Genomic DNA, 17,954 nt, shown 5'->3' with positions numbered 1-17,954 from the left:
GGTATGTGTTCATTCCAATATATTTCTATTCTTTTTTTATATGACACATGGAGTCAAAGTACACTTTTTGGGAGTTCATTATGTGAGAGGAGAAACCACTGCCTTGGGGTGAGTGCCCTACAAAGTAGGTCCACATTTCAATATAATTAAAAGTGAAGATAAATCAGGTGGGTTTTGGTGATAATAGAAAAATAAGTATGGTGGCACATATTGATGTCATAATATATTTCTTATTGAATTAACAAATCAACAGTGCATTTATGTACTTGGAATTGGTTGTTTTGCACAAACAATTGCTTGATTATTGGGTACCTATGACTGTTAAACAGCCTGCAGTATATGTACCAATGGGGTCCAAGTCATATTTATCCAAATTTATCATTATATTTATAAATAGAGAGTTAAAGTGACTGTACTGTGAAATATCTGCAAACAGATGGTCTCAATTACAATCAGGACTTTATAACTCAAGTTGTCTTTCAAATGTCTATCTAATTCTTGAAATGTTTGACACTTTGGAGTACATTAACTATGTTATGTAAAATTGATACTATTTCATCCTTAAATGCATGATAATATTTGCCAGTAAAGCCATCTGTATCTGCTAATTTCATTGTTGGAAACTTTTCATTTAAAAAATCACTATCTTTAATAGACAGGACACTATACATGTTTTTGGATTATTCCTCAGTGAGATTCTGTAACTCTTGTTTTCAATAATTTTTGTTTCATTTAATGTAAGTTACCAGATTGTGTACATAGTGTTTCCATGCCATTCTCTACTGTCATTTTAATGTTTATCCATTTGTTACTCCTGCTATCTCTTTCTTGAGATTGGTAACACAGGTCTTTTCCTTTTTATCTTGATCAGTTGGGCTAGAAGTTTATCAATTTGGTTAATCTTTTCCAGGAACCAACTGACCTCATTAATTTTTCTCCATTAGTGTTCCTTTTTTATGGATTTTTCCCTCTGATCATTATTTCCTTTTTCTGCTTCTTTTCTATTTAATTTGCTCTTCATTTTAGAGTTTCTTAAAGTGAAAATTAGGATTCTCTATTTGAGACATTATTTCTTAACTAGTAGAAGCATGTGATGTTTTGAATTTTCTTTAAGCACTACTTTAGATACACCCTGCTTATTGTGATTTGTTTTACTTTTCCATAAATTTAAAATACTTTCTAATTTCCTTTATAACTACTCTTTGTCCCATCGAGTTATTTAAGAGTTATCTTCAGTTTTGAGGGTTTGTATTTAAGGGTCTTCTGGAGCAATTTTTGTTATGTCTTTTTAGTGTGCTTTTTATTTTGTTTTATTTTTTATTACTTTTTAAAGATTTATTTATTTTACTTGAAAGTCAGAGTTACAAAGAGGGAGGAGAGGCAGAGAGAGAAAGAGAGCAATGTCTTCCATCAGCTGGTTCACTCCCCAGTTGCCGCAACAGCCGAGCTGCACCGATCTGAAGCTAGGAGCTTCTTCTTGGTCTCCCACGCGGGTGCAAGGGCTCAAGGACTTGGACCATCTTCTACTGCTTTCGCAGGCCACAGCAGAGAGCTGGACAGGAAGTGGAGCAGCTGGGACTCGAACCAGTGCCAATAAGGGATGCTGGCACTTCAGGCCAGGGCGTTAACCCGCTGTGCCACAGCGCAGGCCCTATTTTGTTTTATTTTAATATAGATCATATACTGCATGACTGCACTTTATTTTTTTTTTTTTTTTTTGACAGGCAGAGTGGACAGTGAGAGAGAGAGACAGAGAGAGAAAGGTCTTCCTTTGCCGCTGGTTCACCCTCCAGTGGCCGCCGCTGCAGCCGGCGCACCGCGCTGATCCTGGCAGGAGCCAGGAGCCAGGTGCTTTTCCTGGTCTCCCATGGGGTGCAGGGCCCAAGCACCTGGGCCATCCTCCACTGCACTCCCTGGCCACAGCAGAGAGCTGGCCTGGAAGAGGGGCAACCAGGACAGAATCCGGCGCCCCGACCGGGACTAGAACCCGGTGTGCCGGCGCCGCAAGGTGGAGGATTAGCCTATTGAGCCACGGCGCCGGCTCATGACTGCACTTTAAACAACAGAGGTGATGTTTCTTTTATGGTCCAGAATATATTCTACCTTAAATGTTTGATATGCACTTGAAAATGATTTTATTTTGCTAATATGTTGTCAATCTTTAAAAAGACTTATTTATTTATTTGAAAGGCACAACGGCAGAGAGGAAGAGACAGAGAACCAGCTCTCCTCCACCACTGGTTCACTCCCCAAATGATTTCCACAGGCAGGGCTGACCATAAATGTGCCAGGAGCAGGAAGTACACTCTGGTCTCCTACATGGGTAACAGGAGCCAAAGCATTTGTGGACCACTGCTGCCTTTCTAGGGATGCTGTCAGGAATCTGGATTCTAAGTGCAGCAGCCAAGGCTTAAACCAGGTATGAGGTATTGCAAGTGGTAACATAGAGGAGGCAGGAATGCTGTAACATTGTGTTTGTATCATACCAGCTCCTCTCTTCCAGTTATCTACAAGTATATAAAGCATTATTGTGGGCTAGAGTCAGCTCCCTGGGCTGAGGAAAACGTTACCTCTATCTGACTGTGCTTTGGGAGCTGTTATCCAAACTCTTTGTGTATCCCTCCTTCTACCCTCTCTAGCCTCTAGGCATCAACATTCTGTCAGATCAACTACATTTTACTTCCTTAGATGAGAAAGCATATATAGTGCCTGCTTTTCTCTGTCTGGATTATTTCGCATCATGACCTCAAAATTCCATTTTACTGAAAACATGGGGATTTCATTCTTTTTTAGGAATGGATAATATTCCATGGTATACAATTACTAAATTTTCCTTGCCCATTAATCACTCAATGGACACCTAGACTTGATTACAAACCTTGGCTACTTTGAATAATTCTGCAATGACCGTGATATATCTGAAATATGCTGATTTAGTTTTCTATTATATGCAAATTCAGAAATAGGGTAGCTGAATCATGTGGCCAATCTGTTTTTAGATTTTTGAGGAACTTCCATACTTTTGTCCATTTTGGCTGTATGAATTTACATACCCTTAGTCCCATCATTATCATCAATTGTGAGCAGAAATTGATCACTGGGACTAGTGAGATGGCATTGGTACATGCCACCTTGATGGGATTGAATTGGAGTCCCCTGGCACGTTTCTAACTCTAACATTTGGGGCAAGTCAATTTGGGATTGAGCATGTCCCAAACTGTACATCTCTTCCCTCTTTTATTCCCACTCTTATATTTAACAGGGATCAATTTTCAGTTAAGTTTCAACACTAAGGAATAATTGTGGGCCGGCTCCGCAGCTCAATAAGCTAATCCGCTGGCACACCGGGTTCTAGTCCCGGTCAGGGCGCCAGATTCTGTCTCGGTAGCCCCTCTTCCAGGATAGCTCTCTGCTGTGGCCAGGGAGTGCAGTGGAGGATGGCCCAAGTGCTTGGGCTCTGCACCCCATGGGAGACCAGGAGAAGCACCTGGCTTCTGCCTTCAGATCAGTGCGGTGCGCTGGCCACAGTGCGCCAGCCGCAATGGCCATTGGAGGGTGAACCAACGGCAAAAGGAAGACCTTTCTCTCTGTCTCTCTCTCACTTTCCACTCTGCCTGTCAAAAAAAATTGTGTATTAATTACAGAATTCAACCAATAGTATTAAGAAGAACAAAAAAAATACTAAGAGGGATAACGTATTAAGTTGTTCATCAACAGTCAGGGCAAGGGCTGATCAAGTCACCGTTTCTCATAGTGTTCATTTCACTTCAACAGGTTTCCTTTTTCGCACTCGGTTAGTTGTCACTGATCAGGGAGAACATATGATATTTGTCCCTTCGGGACTGGCTTATTTCACTCAGCATGATGTTTCCCAGATTCCTCCATTTTGTTGCAAATGACCAGATTTCATCGTTTTTTTACTTCTATATAGTATTCTATAGTGTACATATCCTATAATTTCTTTATCCAGTCTACTATTGATGGACATTTAGGATGATACCAGGTCTTCGCTATTGTGAATTGAGCTGTAATAAACATTAATGTGCAGACAGCTTTTTTGTTTGCCAATTTAATTTCCTTTGGGTAAACAAGACTAGTGTCTGCAAATACTAGCTGATAGAACAAAAAAGGGAGAGAACGATCCAACATGGGAAGTGAGATACACAGCAGACCCATAGAATGGCAGATGTCCTAAACAGCACTCTGGCCTCAGAATCAGCCCTTAAGCATTCGGATCCAGCTGAAGAGCCCATGAGAGTATTTCAGGCATGGAAAGCCAAGACACTCTGGCAAAAAAAAAAAAAAAAATGACCTAAATGAAAGATCTCCATGAGTGAGATTCCAATGGAAAGAACAGGTCATCAGAAGGAGGTACCTTTCTCTGAAGGGAGGAGAGAAATTCCACTTTGACTACAACCTTGTCTAAATATGATCAGAGTTTGTGAACTCAAAAGGTTTCCAAAGCCTTGGCAACTCATGACAAAAGCTTAGGGAGATTACTGATGCCATAAACAAGAGTGTCAATTTGTTAAGTCAACAACAGGAGTCACTGTGCACTTACTCCTCATGTAGGATCTCTGTCCTTAATGTGTTGTACATTGTGATTTAATGCTATAACTAGTACTCTGTCACTCCCCGTCTTCGTGGAGGAACGACACAGGACCCTGCGCTGTTCTTTCGTCTGCTCGGCCCTCCCCAGGTTTGCTGCTGGTTCTTCCCGGGTTGGCTACCGACCCTTCCACCTCCGTGGAAGGGCGGTTCCCCCTAGCCACTTTCCCCACTTCCGCAGGGGAGCGGCACACCGCCGGCCGGCTCTCTCGGGGGCTGCACAGGTGTTCCTTCAGATAGATGTTCCTGGTGCATGTTGTCTCTCTCCTCCTTTATAGTCCTCTTCCACCAATCCCAACTCTGCTACCCACACGCCGAGTACGCTGCTCTCCTCCAATCAGGAGCAGGTCCTACAGTTTATTGGTTGAACTGGAGACAGCTGTGTAGAAGCTGTTTCCTCCTCTCCCAGCGCCATATTGTGGGAGAGCAGATGCATAGAATAAGTCTTAATTCCAGTAACTTAGTCTAGTCCGAGTTGCTCCCAGTTGCTCCCCACAGTATTCAAACAGTATTTTTCACTTTGTGTTTCTGTGTGGGTGCGAACCGTTGAAATCTTTACTTAATATATGCTAAGTTGATCTTCTGTATATAAAGATAATTGAAAATATATTTTGATGTGAATGGAAGGGGAGAGGGAGTGGGAAAGGGGAGGGTTGCAGTTGAAGGGAAGTTATGGGGGGGGAAAAGTTATTGTACTCCAAAAGCTGTACTTTGGAAATTTATATTCATTAAATAAAAGTTAAAAAAAAGAAAAAAAAATGTACATTCCCATTAAAAATGTGTAAGAATTCCATTTTCTAAGGGAAAATGTGCCCTAATACACTATTGGTCAGAATGTAAACTAGTAACTAGTACAACCATCGTGGAAGTCAGTGTGGAGAATCTTCAGAAATATGAAAATAGATCTTTCATATTACCTGGCCATCCCACTCCTAGGAATTTACCCAAACAAAGTTAAATCAGCAAATGAAAGGTTTACTTGTTCTCACATGCTTATTGCCAATCATTTCACAGTATCTAAGATACGGAATTAACTGATGACTGGATACAGAAGTTGTGGTGTGTATAAATGATAGATACCACTCAGCCATAAAAAATAGAATAAAATCGTTTCTTTCACAATGAAATTATGAGGCCATTTTGCTTAGTGAACTAGTTTAACCAGTTCTAAAACACAACTGTCATGTTTTCCCATTTTGTGGTAACTAATATGATGAATACAGAGAATGTAAAGCATGTGAGTGAAATTCACATTTTGATATTTGATTCTTGTTTATAGCTATTATCTATACTCCTCAGGAAAAGTTGTGTTTCTACTTACTATTTGTTGAATTCCTTATTACGTGTGGGGTCAAGCTGTCATTATAAATTTGATTGAGATTATTTCATTGCAAAAATTGAATTATCTTTTTCTAATAAGAAAGGAAGGAGAAGAAAGTGTGAGAACAAGGGAGGGTATGGTGTCCAATGGGAAGTATCATTGGGTTCTTAAAATTGTGTATATGAAATACAAGAAACATATTCCTTTTATATAAAATTTTAAAAAATGAAAAAAAAAAAAGGTTCCCTGTTGTAGTGTCCTGGCATGATAGGTTAGGTCACTGCTTGTGATGCCAGCATTCGATATGAAACTACTGCTTTGAGTCCTGCCTGCTTAACTTCTGATCCAGGTTATTGCTGGTTTGTCTGGGAAGGAAACAGATGATGGGATGATGGTCTATCTGTTTCAGCCGCTGCTACCCTTGTGTGTGACCAGCATGGAGTCCCAGGAATCTGGTTTTGGCCTGAATCAGGCCTGGTTGTTGCAGCCTTTTGAGGAGTGAACCAGTAATTGGAAGACCTTCCTGTTTCCCTCTGTAACTCATTTTCAAATAAATAAGTAAATTGTTTTAGAAAAAGAATTTGATTTTCCCCACATCCTTCCCAATATTTGTTATGTTTTCCAGTTTTTATAATAGCCATTCTAACTGGAGTGGGATGTTGTTTCATTGTAGATTTGATTCACATTTCTCTGATGGACTGTCATAGCAAAATTTTTTCATTTATTTGTTGGGTATTTGCATTTCTTCTTTTGAGAAATCTCTATTGAAATTCTCTGTCCTTTTCTTTTTTATTTTATTCTTTCTTATTTTTACTTATTTCTTTTTAAGGTGAACAAATTACTTATATTTCATATATACAGTTTTAGGAGCATAGTGATACTTTCTACTCTACCTTCCCTCCCACCCACACTCCCACCCTCCCTCCTCCTTATTCTTTCTTTTAATTTTTACAGTGATCTACTTTCATTTATTTTATACTCAGATTAACCCTATGCTAAGCACAGAATTCAACACACGGTAAGAAGAAAAAAACAATGCTCCTCAACAGTAGAGGTAAGGGCTATAAACAATCATCAAATCCCAAACTGTTAAATTTATTGTCATATTAATTGAAAGGCAAAGAGGCAGAGAAATACACAAAAAGAGGCACTAATTCACTCCCTAAATACTTGCAAAAGGGAGGCTGAAGGCAAGGTTTAGGAACTAAATACTGGTCTTGCACAAACGTGGCAAGCACTCAGGGAGTTGAGCAGTGATCTGGCCTCCCAAGGGATGCATAACAAGAAAATTAGATTGAAAGTAGAGTGATTTGTCCTTAAACTAGGCACACTGCTTTGGAATACAAGTAACAACCACTGTGCCAGTCAGCCACTTACCCAATGCCCATTGCTTAACCGAATTTTTGTTGGTGTTGAGCTTACTGAGTTCATTATATGTTGTGTATATCAGTATTTTATCAGAAAAAAGTATGTGCATCTTTCCTGTCATTCTGTCTGTTGTCTCTTTACAGTAGTGATACTTCTGCTGCTAATAATGAAGATGATTTTTTTCTGTGCCGAAGTATCTTAGTTTGTTGGTTTTTATTTAATAACAATATACCTTCAAGTAACACTGTGTGGTTTCATGCATATTGTATAAAAAAGTTAAAGAAATAACTCATTCTTCTCTCTCATGTTTTGTATGTTTTTTCATACAGTATATTTCTAAATATAGTATCGGTCCAAAAGACAATGATATCTTTGCTTGTTTTATGATGGAAAGAACACTTAATAAGGGATCTGACCTTGTATCAAACGTTTAAGTATAAAATACAGTGTTGTTAACAAAAGACAGTCTTTAAAATACATTCATCTTGTGTAATTGAACCTTTTATAGCAATTGAATAGCTATTATTTTTATTCAGTCAGTTGATTATTCTTAGAATGATATAAAAATTTTGGTTATCATTCAAGCAATGACAATGGCAAGCTATTGAAATATGTCTTGTAGCCGGCGCTGCGGCTCACTAGGCTAATCCTCCGCCTTGCAGTGCAGGCACTCTGGGTTCAAGTCCCAGTCGAGGCGCCGGATTCTGTCCCGGTTGCCCCTCTTCCAGGCCAGCTCTCTGCTGTGGCCAGGGAGTGCAGTGGAAGATGGCCCAAGTGCTTGGGCCCTGCACCCCATGGGAGACCAGGAGAAGTACCTGGCTCCTGCCATGGGATCAGCGCGGTGCGCCGGCTGCAGCACACTGGTGGTGGCCGTTGGAGGGTGAACCAACGGCAAAGGAAGACCTTTCTCTCTGTCTCTCTCACTGTCCACTCTGCCTGTCAAAAAAAAAAGAAAAAAGAAAAAAGAAATATGTCTTGTGTCAGGGAAAAAGGTTTGACAACAAGAAATTATTTTTTCCTGATATCTAAGCAAATAACAGTTGTAGATATTAGAAATATTAGTAGTAGTTTGTGAAAGGTATCCTAGAAATATCCCTTATTAGGCTGACAAATATCAACTTTACATTTCTGGTATTAGCTTAAATCTTAACAAACTATGTGTGTTTTGGAAATTATTTTAACCAATGTTTATTTTGGGAGGCTCAGGTTCATCCCTGTCACCAAGCATTCATTTATCTCCTATTCTGTTTATGATCCAAGATGGGTCAGAAACAGCTCCTGCCATACAGAATACCTTACACATACACACATGAAAGTTCTATCTATCTATCTATCTATCTATCTATTTACCTATGTATCTATTTATCTATCATCTGTCTTTCTAATTAGGTATATAAACATATATACATCTACATGAATGTACATTAAAAAGTTTCTGGAAAAAGGAAATAAAGGAATAAGTCTAAGCTGATATGATTATACCAACATTAACTTATTCCTTTATTTCCTTTTTTATGCCAAAATGTTTTTTCATGATATATGTGAAATGTGCTTCACTATCTTTCCAGTCATAAAAATACATATTCAGTAGGGGACCAAGGAGCCTCTTGTTTGCTTTAGTTCATGGGAAAGATAATAATTTATGAACTAAAATTCTAGATTAGATGTAAGCTAGTAACAGTGGGATGAGTGATTAATAAACTTTGCATTGCAGAGTATATTCCAGTCAATTTTCAAAAAATATAATTTTATAAAGGAACAAAAATGAAGGAAGATAGAAATATTATTAAGAGTCTTGAATAATTCCCATCATTAATCTCTCATTTACGCTCCTATTCTCTTTCTCTTCCAGTCTTCCCTCTCTCATTCTCTCCTTTTCTCTGTTCTTTTAACAATTGTAGTAACTATTTAGGATATTTTCTATACAAAGACAATTGGTTTATTTTATTCTAAAGTTCATTTTATCTGCCTGCATTATTTTTCCCATTATTTTCAATTATATCTTACAATGAGGTAGGGGCAAATGCTCAATTTCCTAAACAGAATTGTATCTAAAATGCAGCTATTTGTATATTCTTTCATTAAATTATAAGATATTCAAAAACAAGAGCTTCCTATCAATATTAAAGCAGCAAATTCTTGTCTAGAAGTTAGAATTTGTAATGCAATGTTTTATTTCAAGAATGAGGAATGAACCAAAAGTTAAGTTGTATTTGTTTTTTAAAACATTAACATAAACATTGAAGAAAAGTGTGACATGAAATCCGTATAACATTTAGGTAGTAACTGTATATATACATATATGCATATATATATATATATATATATATATAGCTATGAAGTAAATGCAATAAATTTCATAGAAGAGATTTTAAGGAAACAGCTACAGCTATATATTCATTCATTAGCTCATCTACTCCAATACAAAAGTACTTCAGAAACTTTGAAAAAGTCGGAATTAAGTGCAAGTTCATTTTGGTACTAAAAAAAGAAATCCATTCACACAAAAGCCCATGGAAAACATATGATATGAGAAATCTGTGCTTGAATTTATAAATTAATATAATTATCTTTTATATAAATTTTCCATAATCTTTTTGACATACCCTTATATGTCAACCTTTGAGTGAATTTAGACAGTAGACTTCAGTTAACAGATAAAATGTAGAATGAACAGTTAAATGAATAAGAGAACAGCAGCAAATATGCTTTAACACCTATATGTCTTATGTAACATTTGATACACAACTGCTGCAGCTTCAATCAAGGTTCTCTAAAGAATATGGTCAAGATGTTAACCCCTATGAATTGTGAAAGAGACCTAATATAAGAGTTTTTTCTGTTATAATTTCCTTATGATTCTCGAGTGAGATCAACTTGCATTATTAGACCCTGAACAATTTGTTATTAAAACGCAAACACAGAGAAGGTGATGCAGAATCAGAGGCAGAATTTGGAGGGAGTCATCTACAAGCCTGGGAACACCAAAGACACCAACAACTTCCAGAAACTAAGAGACAGGAACACAATGCAGTCTCGATCAGGGACCTGAGAAGGCAACAGCTATGAAGACTTTTTGATTTTGATTTGTCACCTCCTGAACTGTGAGAAAATAGATTTCTAGTGCTTCCAACCACCCATTTTGTGGTAATTTGATATGGTAATTCCAGGAAATTCATATAACACCTTTACTAAAAATTATTTGTTGTTTACAATTTAATTTGACTAGATTAGTAGTAGTTTTATTTGCTCAATCAGGCAACCCTGAATTATGTTATCTAATTATCTCCACAAGGATGAGATGTAGGTATTATTAGTTGTGCTTTGCATTGAAGAGCTGAACTTTGAGGTGTTTCACATCTATAATAATTAAAAAGTCAATATACATTATAGTCCAAATTCAAACCTGAGATTTTGTAATTCACAATATTCAGCTGTTAATTATTATGGTATACTGCCATGTATAATATCTTGGAGTAAAATTGATGATATAAAATGAAGTGAAGAAATGTAGAATGTATGAACGCATAAATACAATTCCAGTGTTGAAAGGGAGAGAGGAAGAGAGGGAGATGGAACATCAGAGAGTTTGAGGTCATACAGAGCAGCAAAGGAATAAGACAGGCTATGTCTGGGTTCAGGAAGTAGGCAATGCCTGTGGGAAAATTGTGACTGTAAGTAGTAGTTGCTTCTGCAGAGTAGAGGGAACATACACTACAGCAAATGGTTGCAGATGAGTGTGGCAAATCAAACAATTTCAAGACAGCCAGTGTGAACAGAGCAAAGAGCACACACCTAAAGAGGAATGGCTATGCCATCATCATGCTGTTACCTCCACTGTTTTGTTTTGGTATCATGGTTTTAGCATCTATATTTTTTTTGACAGGCAGAGTTAGAGAGTTAGAGAGAGAGATAGAGAGAAAGGTACTCCTTCCATTGGTTCACCCCCAAAGTGGCCGCTATGGCTGGTGTGCTGTACTGATCCGAAGCCAGGAGCCAGGTGCTTCCTCTGGGTCTTCCATGCGGGTGCAGGGCCCAAGCACTTGGGCCATCCTCCACTGCTTTCTCGGGCCACAGCAGAGAGCTGGACTGGAAGAGGAGCAACCGGGACAGAATCCGGCGCCCCAACCGAGACAAGAACACGGGGTGCTGGCGCTGCAGGCAGAGGATTAGCCAAGTGAGCTGCTGCACCGGCAAATCATCTATATTTCAAATACAGAGTAGCACTAAGCTACTAAGAAACAGTGCTACTTAATAGCACTAAGAAATATAGAGTAGCACTGAGATAGCATTGTTGAGATTTGTCTCCCAATCTGTCTCCACCTAACTTTGCAGATCTCTTCCCTTACGTGTGTACTATGAAGAAGCCCATTCCTACACATATTTGGGATATTCTGCAAAGTGGTAAATAATCCTGAATACAATCACAGGCAGTGGAAAATAGCTACAGGAACTTAATCTGCTGATAATTTTGACTGTGGAAACATTCATCTTGATTTAACACTGTGCTTTAAGACCATTTTTCAACTGCTTTCAATTTGTAAAAAAAGTTGATATTCAGCAGTTTTAGAGATACATATGCACTAAGAAATCATACTGCTTTTAAATCTTTAATGGAAAAACAATTCAAAGTAATCCAAATAGATTTTACTCAAATACTCATGGAAAGTGATTTTGGTTTCAGGGTGAAACCAATCCCCATGCAGTATAACAAAACAGAGTGAGTTGTTAACATAGAGCAATAAATCAGTAAAAAATAGTTAAAGTGAAACTCCTGAGAAGACTTAGAGCTGAGTCGTCTGGTAAATTCTGTCCTGGTGTGACTCCTTTTAGGACCATTCACCAAATGATGAGAGCCCATAATAGCTCATCTCCAATCAAAATAAAATCCAACCAAAATAAAATCCAAGTTTTTCACAAATCTCTTGACGTACCCTTCCAAAATATAGAGACAATGTTTAGAATACTACACATAAAATAGGAGTATTATGCAGTAATACGTACTAGTTTACCATTGTCTCTCTCCTGTACACTGAAGTTGTCGTGTGTTACATAACACAAACATCATATTCCACAAGGTAGTGTTATCTTTATTTCCAAAATTATATACATTATAGTGAAATGGGGAAAATGGTATTTTATACTTACTTAACTATTTTTTTTTTTTTTTTGACAGGCAGAGTTAGACCGTGAGAGAGACAGAGAGAAAGCTCTTCCTTTTTCTGTTGGTTTACTCCCCAAGTGTGTGCTACACCGATCCGAAGCCAGGAGCCAGATGCTTCCTCCCGGTCTCCCATGGGGTGCAGGGCCCAAACACTTGGGCCATCCTCCACTGCACTTCTGGGCCACAGCAGAGAGCTGGACTGGAAGAGGGGCAACCGGGACATAATCCAGCGCCCCAACCGGGACTAGAACCCAGGGTGCTGGCGCCGCAGGCGGAGGATTAGCCAAGTGAGCAGCGACACCGGCCCCTTACCTGACTATTGACCATTTCCAGGGCACTGTATTTCTTCTGATAGTCTGAGATTCTGTCTGATTTCATCCCCCTTTAACCTGGAAATCTTCCATTGAATTGGAAGATAAGGTTGTAATAAATCCTTGATTTTTGCTTATCTGTGAATATCTTTAGTTTGCTTTTATTATTGAAGAACATGGACACAACATCTTCTGTTGAGGGGATTTATCTTTCATTCAAAATTTGTGATTCCACTGTCCTCAGTGCTCCATGCTACCTGACAAGTTGTCAGCCATCCAAATCCCAGGTCCTGTAGGGTATCTCCACTCTTTTCTGGATCCTTTCAACACTTAATCCTACTTTTTAGCAAGAATAATAAGTTACATTGTAATCAGCAGGCAAGTCAATTAACATGGAACAGCTCTAGCACTACCAGATGTGAAATATTTATCTCAATGTAGTTTTAATTTGCATTTTCTCTTATATCAGCAAAGTAAATCCCTACTTTTTAGAATTGATGAGAAATTTATAATTTTTTAGGAACCAATCATTAATGTACCGACCATTTTCCTGTCTAGTCAGTCACTGTCATTGGCTAAGAATTCTTTTTTTAAAGATTTTTTTTATTTATTTGAGAGAGAGAGTTACAGACAGTGAGAGGGAGAGACAGAAAGATCTTCTTTCCATTGATTCACTCCCCAAATGGCCACCACTCCCGGGGCTGCGCAGATCCAAAGCCAGGAGCTTCCTCCCTGTCTCCATGTGGGTGAAAGGGCCCAAGCACTTGGGCCATCCTCTACTGCTTTCCAAGGCCAGAGCAGAGAGCTTGATTGGAAGAGGAGCAGCCGGGTGGAAGAGGAGCAGCGGGGTTGGAAGAGGAGCAGCCGGGACTAGAACCGGCGCCCATATGGGATGCTGGCGCTGCAGTCGGAGGATTAACCTACTACGCCACATCGCCAGCCCCTCTAAGAGTGCTTTATATATTTGTAAAGCTCTCCTGAACTTATAACTCATTTTTTCTTCTCATTTGATTCATATTTTGGAGTTACATTTAAGCATTTCAGAAGTATAAATTAAATAAATGAATGTATTAATAAACAAATTGATGTATGATGTAAATTTTATGTTGACAGATGTCTGAAAGCTGGATGAGAAATATATGAGAGCTTTAACATTAGTTTGTATGCTTAATCCTGACAGCAAAATTTAATATGATTTGCTACTGAATAGGAATTCTGATTTTCTGGCTAAATTTAACTGCATTACTGTACCCTAGACTTGATGATGTGATGGTAAATTGAATCTGATGCTTTATTTTTCTGCATATATGTATAGATTCATCTTGTATGTGTTTTCATCTCATTAAATAATCTGTTACAACTGAGATCTTCGGGGAAAACAATGCTTTCATGTTCATACTAGAAAATTCATAATATAAAACAAAATATATGCTTAGCCATAATTCACCAGTCAAGATTTTGTCCTTTTTTTCCCGGATTTGTTTTTGTAATTATGTGTTCATCATTTCTAATGAGCTGTCAATTACCAATGCAAATTAAGTGGAGTAGACATTAAAGAATTTCTATATTAGCATCATAACAACACTGCAATGCTTTTATGAGATGACTGTAATTAATGGAAACTGTTAACAAGGGGCTCATACCTGGAGCTGCTCTTTATTTTTATCAACTCTGCATATCTACTTTCAAGGGAAGTTTATAAATAGAATTTTACCTCTGATAGAGAAAGATGGAAAGTTTTCAATTTTGTCTTTTATTAGTTCATACACTGCTTCCACAATTAGGCTACTAAGTTGGGATGTATCATTATATCCTGAAAACTGTATATATGAAAGGCATGAAATTTGTTCCCTTTATATACATTTTAAACATTTAAAAAGTGAAATCTAAAGAAGTCAGTCTCATAGCAGATGAAATTTGAGTAGTGGTTGCCAGAAATTTAGGAGTGTAGGGGGAACGGAACAGTGATAGATAGTTCAAAGGGTATAATATTCCATTTCTACAGGAGGAATAATTAGTGGTATTCTTTGCCACAGCAGTGTGAATGTGGTTACCGATAATGCATTGAATACCACAGGATAGATAGAAGATGGGAATTTTAAATGTATTTTTTTTTCCTTGTTTGTTTGATGAGAACACAGAGAGAGGGAGACAGAGAGGGATAGAGAGAGAAATTCCATTCATACGTACATTTTTCAAATATCTGCAACAACCAGGTTTGTACCAGGCCAAAGTCTGGAACCAGGAACTCCATCCAGGTGTCCTACATGAGTGGCAGAGACCAAAGTACTTAAACCATCACCTGTTGACTGCCCAAGTTGTGTATTAGCAGGAAGCTGGACTGAAGGTGTGACAGGACTCAAACTCACCACTCTGATATGAAATGCACATAACCCAAGTGGCAGCTTAACCTGCTGCACCACAAAGCCAGCTTCTGCAGAAAGAATTTGAGTGTACTTACCATTCTAATGTAATGATCATTTGAAGTGATGGATATGCTAAATACCCTGAATTGATAATGTATGCATGAACCAAACATCACATTGTACCTCCTAAATATTTGCAAATATTATGTGTCAATCAAAAATAAAAATAAGTACAGAAATAATAACTGTAATTAAATGTGGAATGACTTCATCATTTAAGGCAGTGAGTTCTGCTTGTGTTTAAATTTAACTTTTCCTGGCCGTTGACGCAGCTCACTAGGCTAATCCTCTGCCTTGTGGCGCCGGCACACCGGGTTCTAGTCCCGGTTGGGGCGCCGGATTCTGTCCCAGTTGCCCCTCTTCCAGGCCAGCTCTCTGCTGTGGCCCGGGAGTGCAATGGAGGATAGCCCAAGTGCTTGGGCCCTGCACCCCATGGGAGACCAGGATAAGTACCTGGCTCCTGCCATCGGATCAGCGTGGTGCGCCGGCCGCAGGGGCCATTGAAGCGTGAACCAACGGCAAAGCAAGACCTTTCTCTCTCTCTCTCTCTCTCACTGTCTACTCTGCCTGTCAAAAAAATAAAAATAAAAAATTTAACTTTTCCTAACTATAATACAAAAGTAGACAAACACATACATTTAATCTTTGGAAGGGCAAAATGTAAACAGCATTAGTGCTATGCTAGATAGGTATCAGAAGACATGTGGAAGTTAACTCTCTTTTAGATACTACATAGAGAAGAGGACAACTGAAGACTAGGAGTAAGAGTTTCATCATAAAGTCTAACCGGAACCACAGAGAACTTGTGTCTCAATAAGAGGGCTCTGTACAGGCAGTGCAGTAGTCCTTTGAAAGATCCAAGCAACACTGTGAAGCTGACTAAAAGTATGGAGCACCTGTCTATGCATGAGAGCATCATAGACTGGGAAATTTGTGTACTTAGGTGGTAATCAACTGAGAATTGATAACTTGCTTCCTTTAATCATTTCAGAAGTGTTGCTGAAATTGTTGTACCATAATATGTGTGCAATATGTGAACACATTTCTGGGACCATTAGTTATGAAATGATATGTGTACTTATTTCTTGATAAGTCAGGTATAGATCTACATTAGGGTTGATTGCTTAGAGGTGAATGAATGTGAAGCCACTTACATGCTGTGAAAAGGAACTGTCAAGAGAGCGGTGGATTAGCACAAACAAAGAGCAGGTGGGGAAAGCTCTGGTTTAGAGGGAGCAACACACAATATGCAACGGGAGGTGCAGAATGTGTAGAGTCTCACAGAGCTTTCTGTCCGGGACCCTAGACGCTTTCCCTGATACGTGTGGGAATTCTCAGAAAAACAAATATGTCAGTTGACAAGATAAAACCTTAGGATCATCACACATATAGTGCTAGGAAAAATTATTAAATAGGTGAAAGTGAGACATTGGCATCAATTTCAATGACCTTCATGTCATAACTAGTGCAACAACGGGCAAGAATGAAAGCACAGCACTGTTTAGGGAGATGCAGCAGAACAAGAAACAGAAAGACTGTATGTATGTATTAGGGAGCAATCAGGTGAAGGATAATTATAGTTTTTGCTTTGATTCCTGGGTGCAATTTTGAGAATAAATAAGAAAATAGTAAGTTAAATATTTCATGGATATTATTTTTTTATTTGAGAGGCAGAGTTACAGACAGAAGGAGAGACAGAGAGAAAATCTTTCGTTCACTGGTTCAACATTCCAAATGGCAGCAAAAGCCAGAGGTGGGCCAGTCTGAAGCCAGAAGCCAGGAGCTTTTTCCGGGTGTTGGGCCATCCTCTATGTCTTTCCCAGGCCATAGCCAAGAACTGGATATGAAGAGAAGCAGCCAGGACACAAACCAGTGCCAATATGGGATGCTGGTGCTGCAGGCAGAGGCTTAGCCCACTATGCCACAGCTCTGAGCTCTGTATATTATTTTTATTATATTCCCAACTGAATCAGTGGAAGATAGCATTGGGTAAAAAAGACACAATGCATTTGTTTTGAGATGTATTGACTTTATGAGGACTACAATATATAACTTAGTTTACTAACAAAGTTTTATGTGTATGAATTTAGAATTTAGGGCTAAGTATAAAAATCTGGGAATCTTACCTACAGTGAAAAATAATTTCTAATAACTGCTATGTATCTCAGATTTAGCTGGAAAGAAATTGGGCAAAAGTGTTCACAACTTGTAAGATTAATATGTGTGGGATTGTTAAGATTACTCATTCTAGATGATTTTCAGTGGAGTATTTCCTCATCTCTATACAGCAGTCTAAATGTAAACACAGTATTTCCTCTAAGTAATCTTTCATAGACATGAAAAGACAACCATAATTTATGATTCACAGAACTGTTCACTTTTTGGGCATGACATTAATTTTCTTTTGTCATAGAAATTGGGATTTGAAGGGTAGACCATAAAAAATGGAAATTTACTCAGAACTGGTGCATTTCCTTTCAAAAATTGCTATGTAAATTGTATACTTGGCTCATAAGTAGTGGTCTAATTGTTAAAAAAAAAAAAACACAGCAAGAAACACAAGCAAGGTTATTAGACCATTATATAAATAGGAAAATAAAGCATATCAAAATAAGTACTACAATGGAACAAACCAATTTGACAATTAGCTACTTTGGCTTCTAAATCATAAAGTCATAAAAATCCACAAACATAGGTGCTATTCAACACAACTGAATCCTGTATGAATTATAATAACCTCAGTGTAACTTTTTCTT

Source organism: Oryctolagus cuniculus, chromosome 6 (assembly GCF_964237555.1).
Source record: "Oryctolagus cuniculus chromosome 6, mOryCun1.1, whole genome shotgun sequence".
NCBI classification, from domain to species: Eukaryota; Metazoa; Chordata; class Mammalia; order Lagomorpha; family Leporidae; genus Oryctolagus; species Oryctolagus cuniculus.
Note: the sequence above shows the minus strand (reverse complement) of the source record.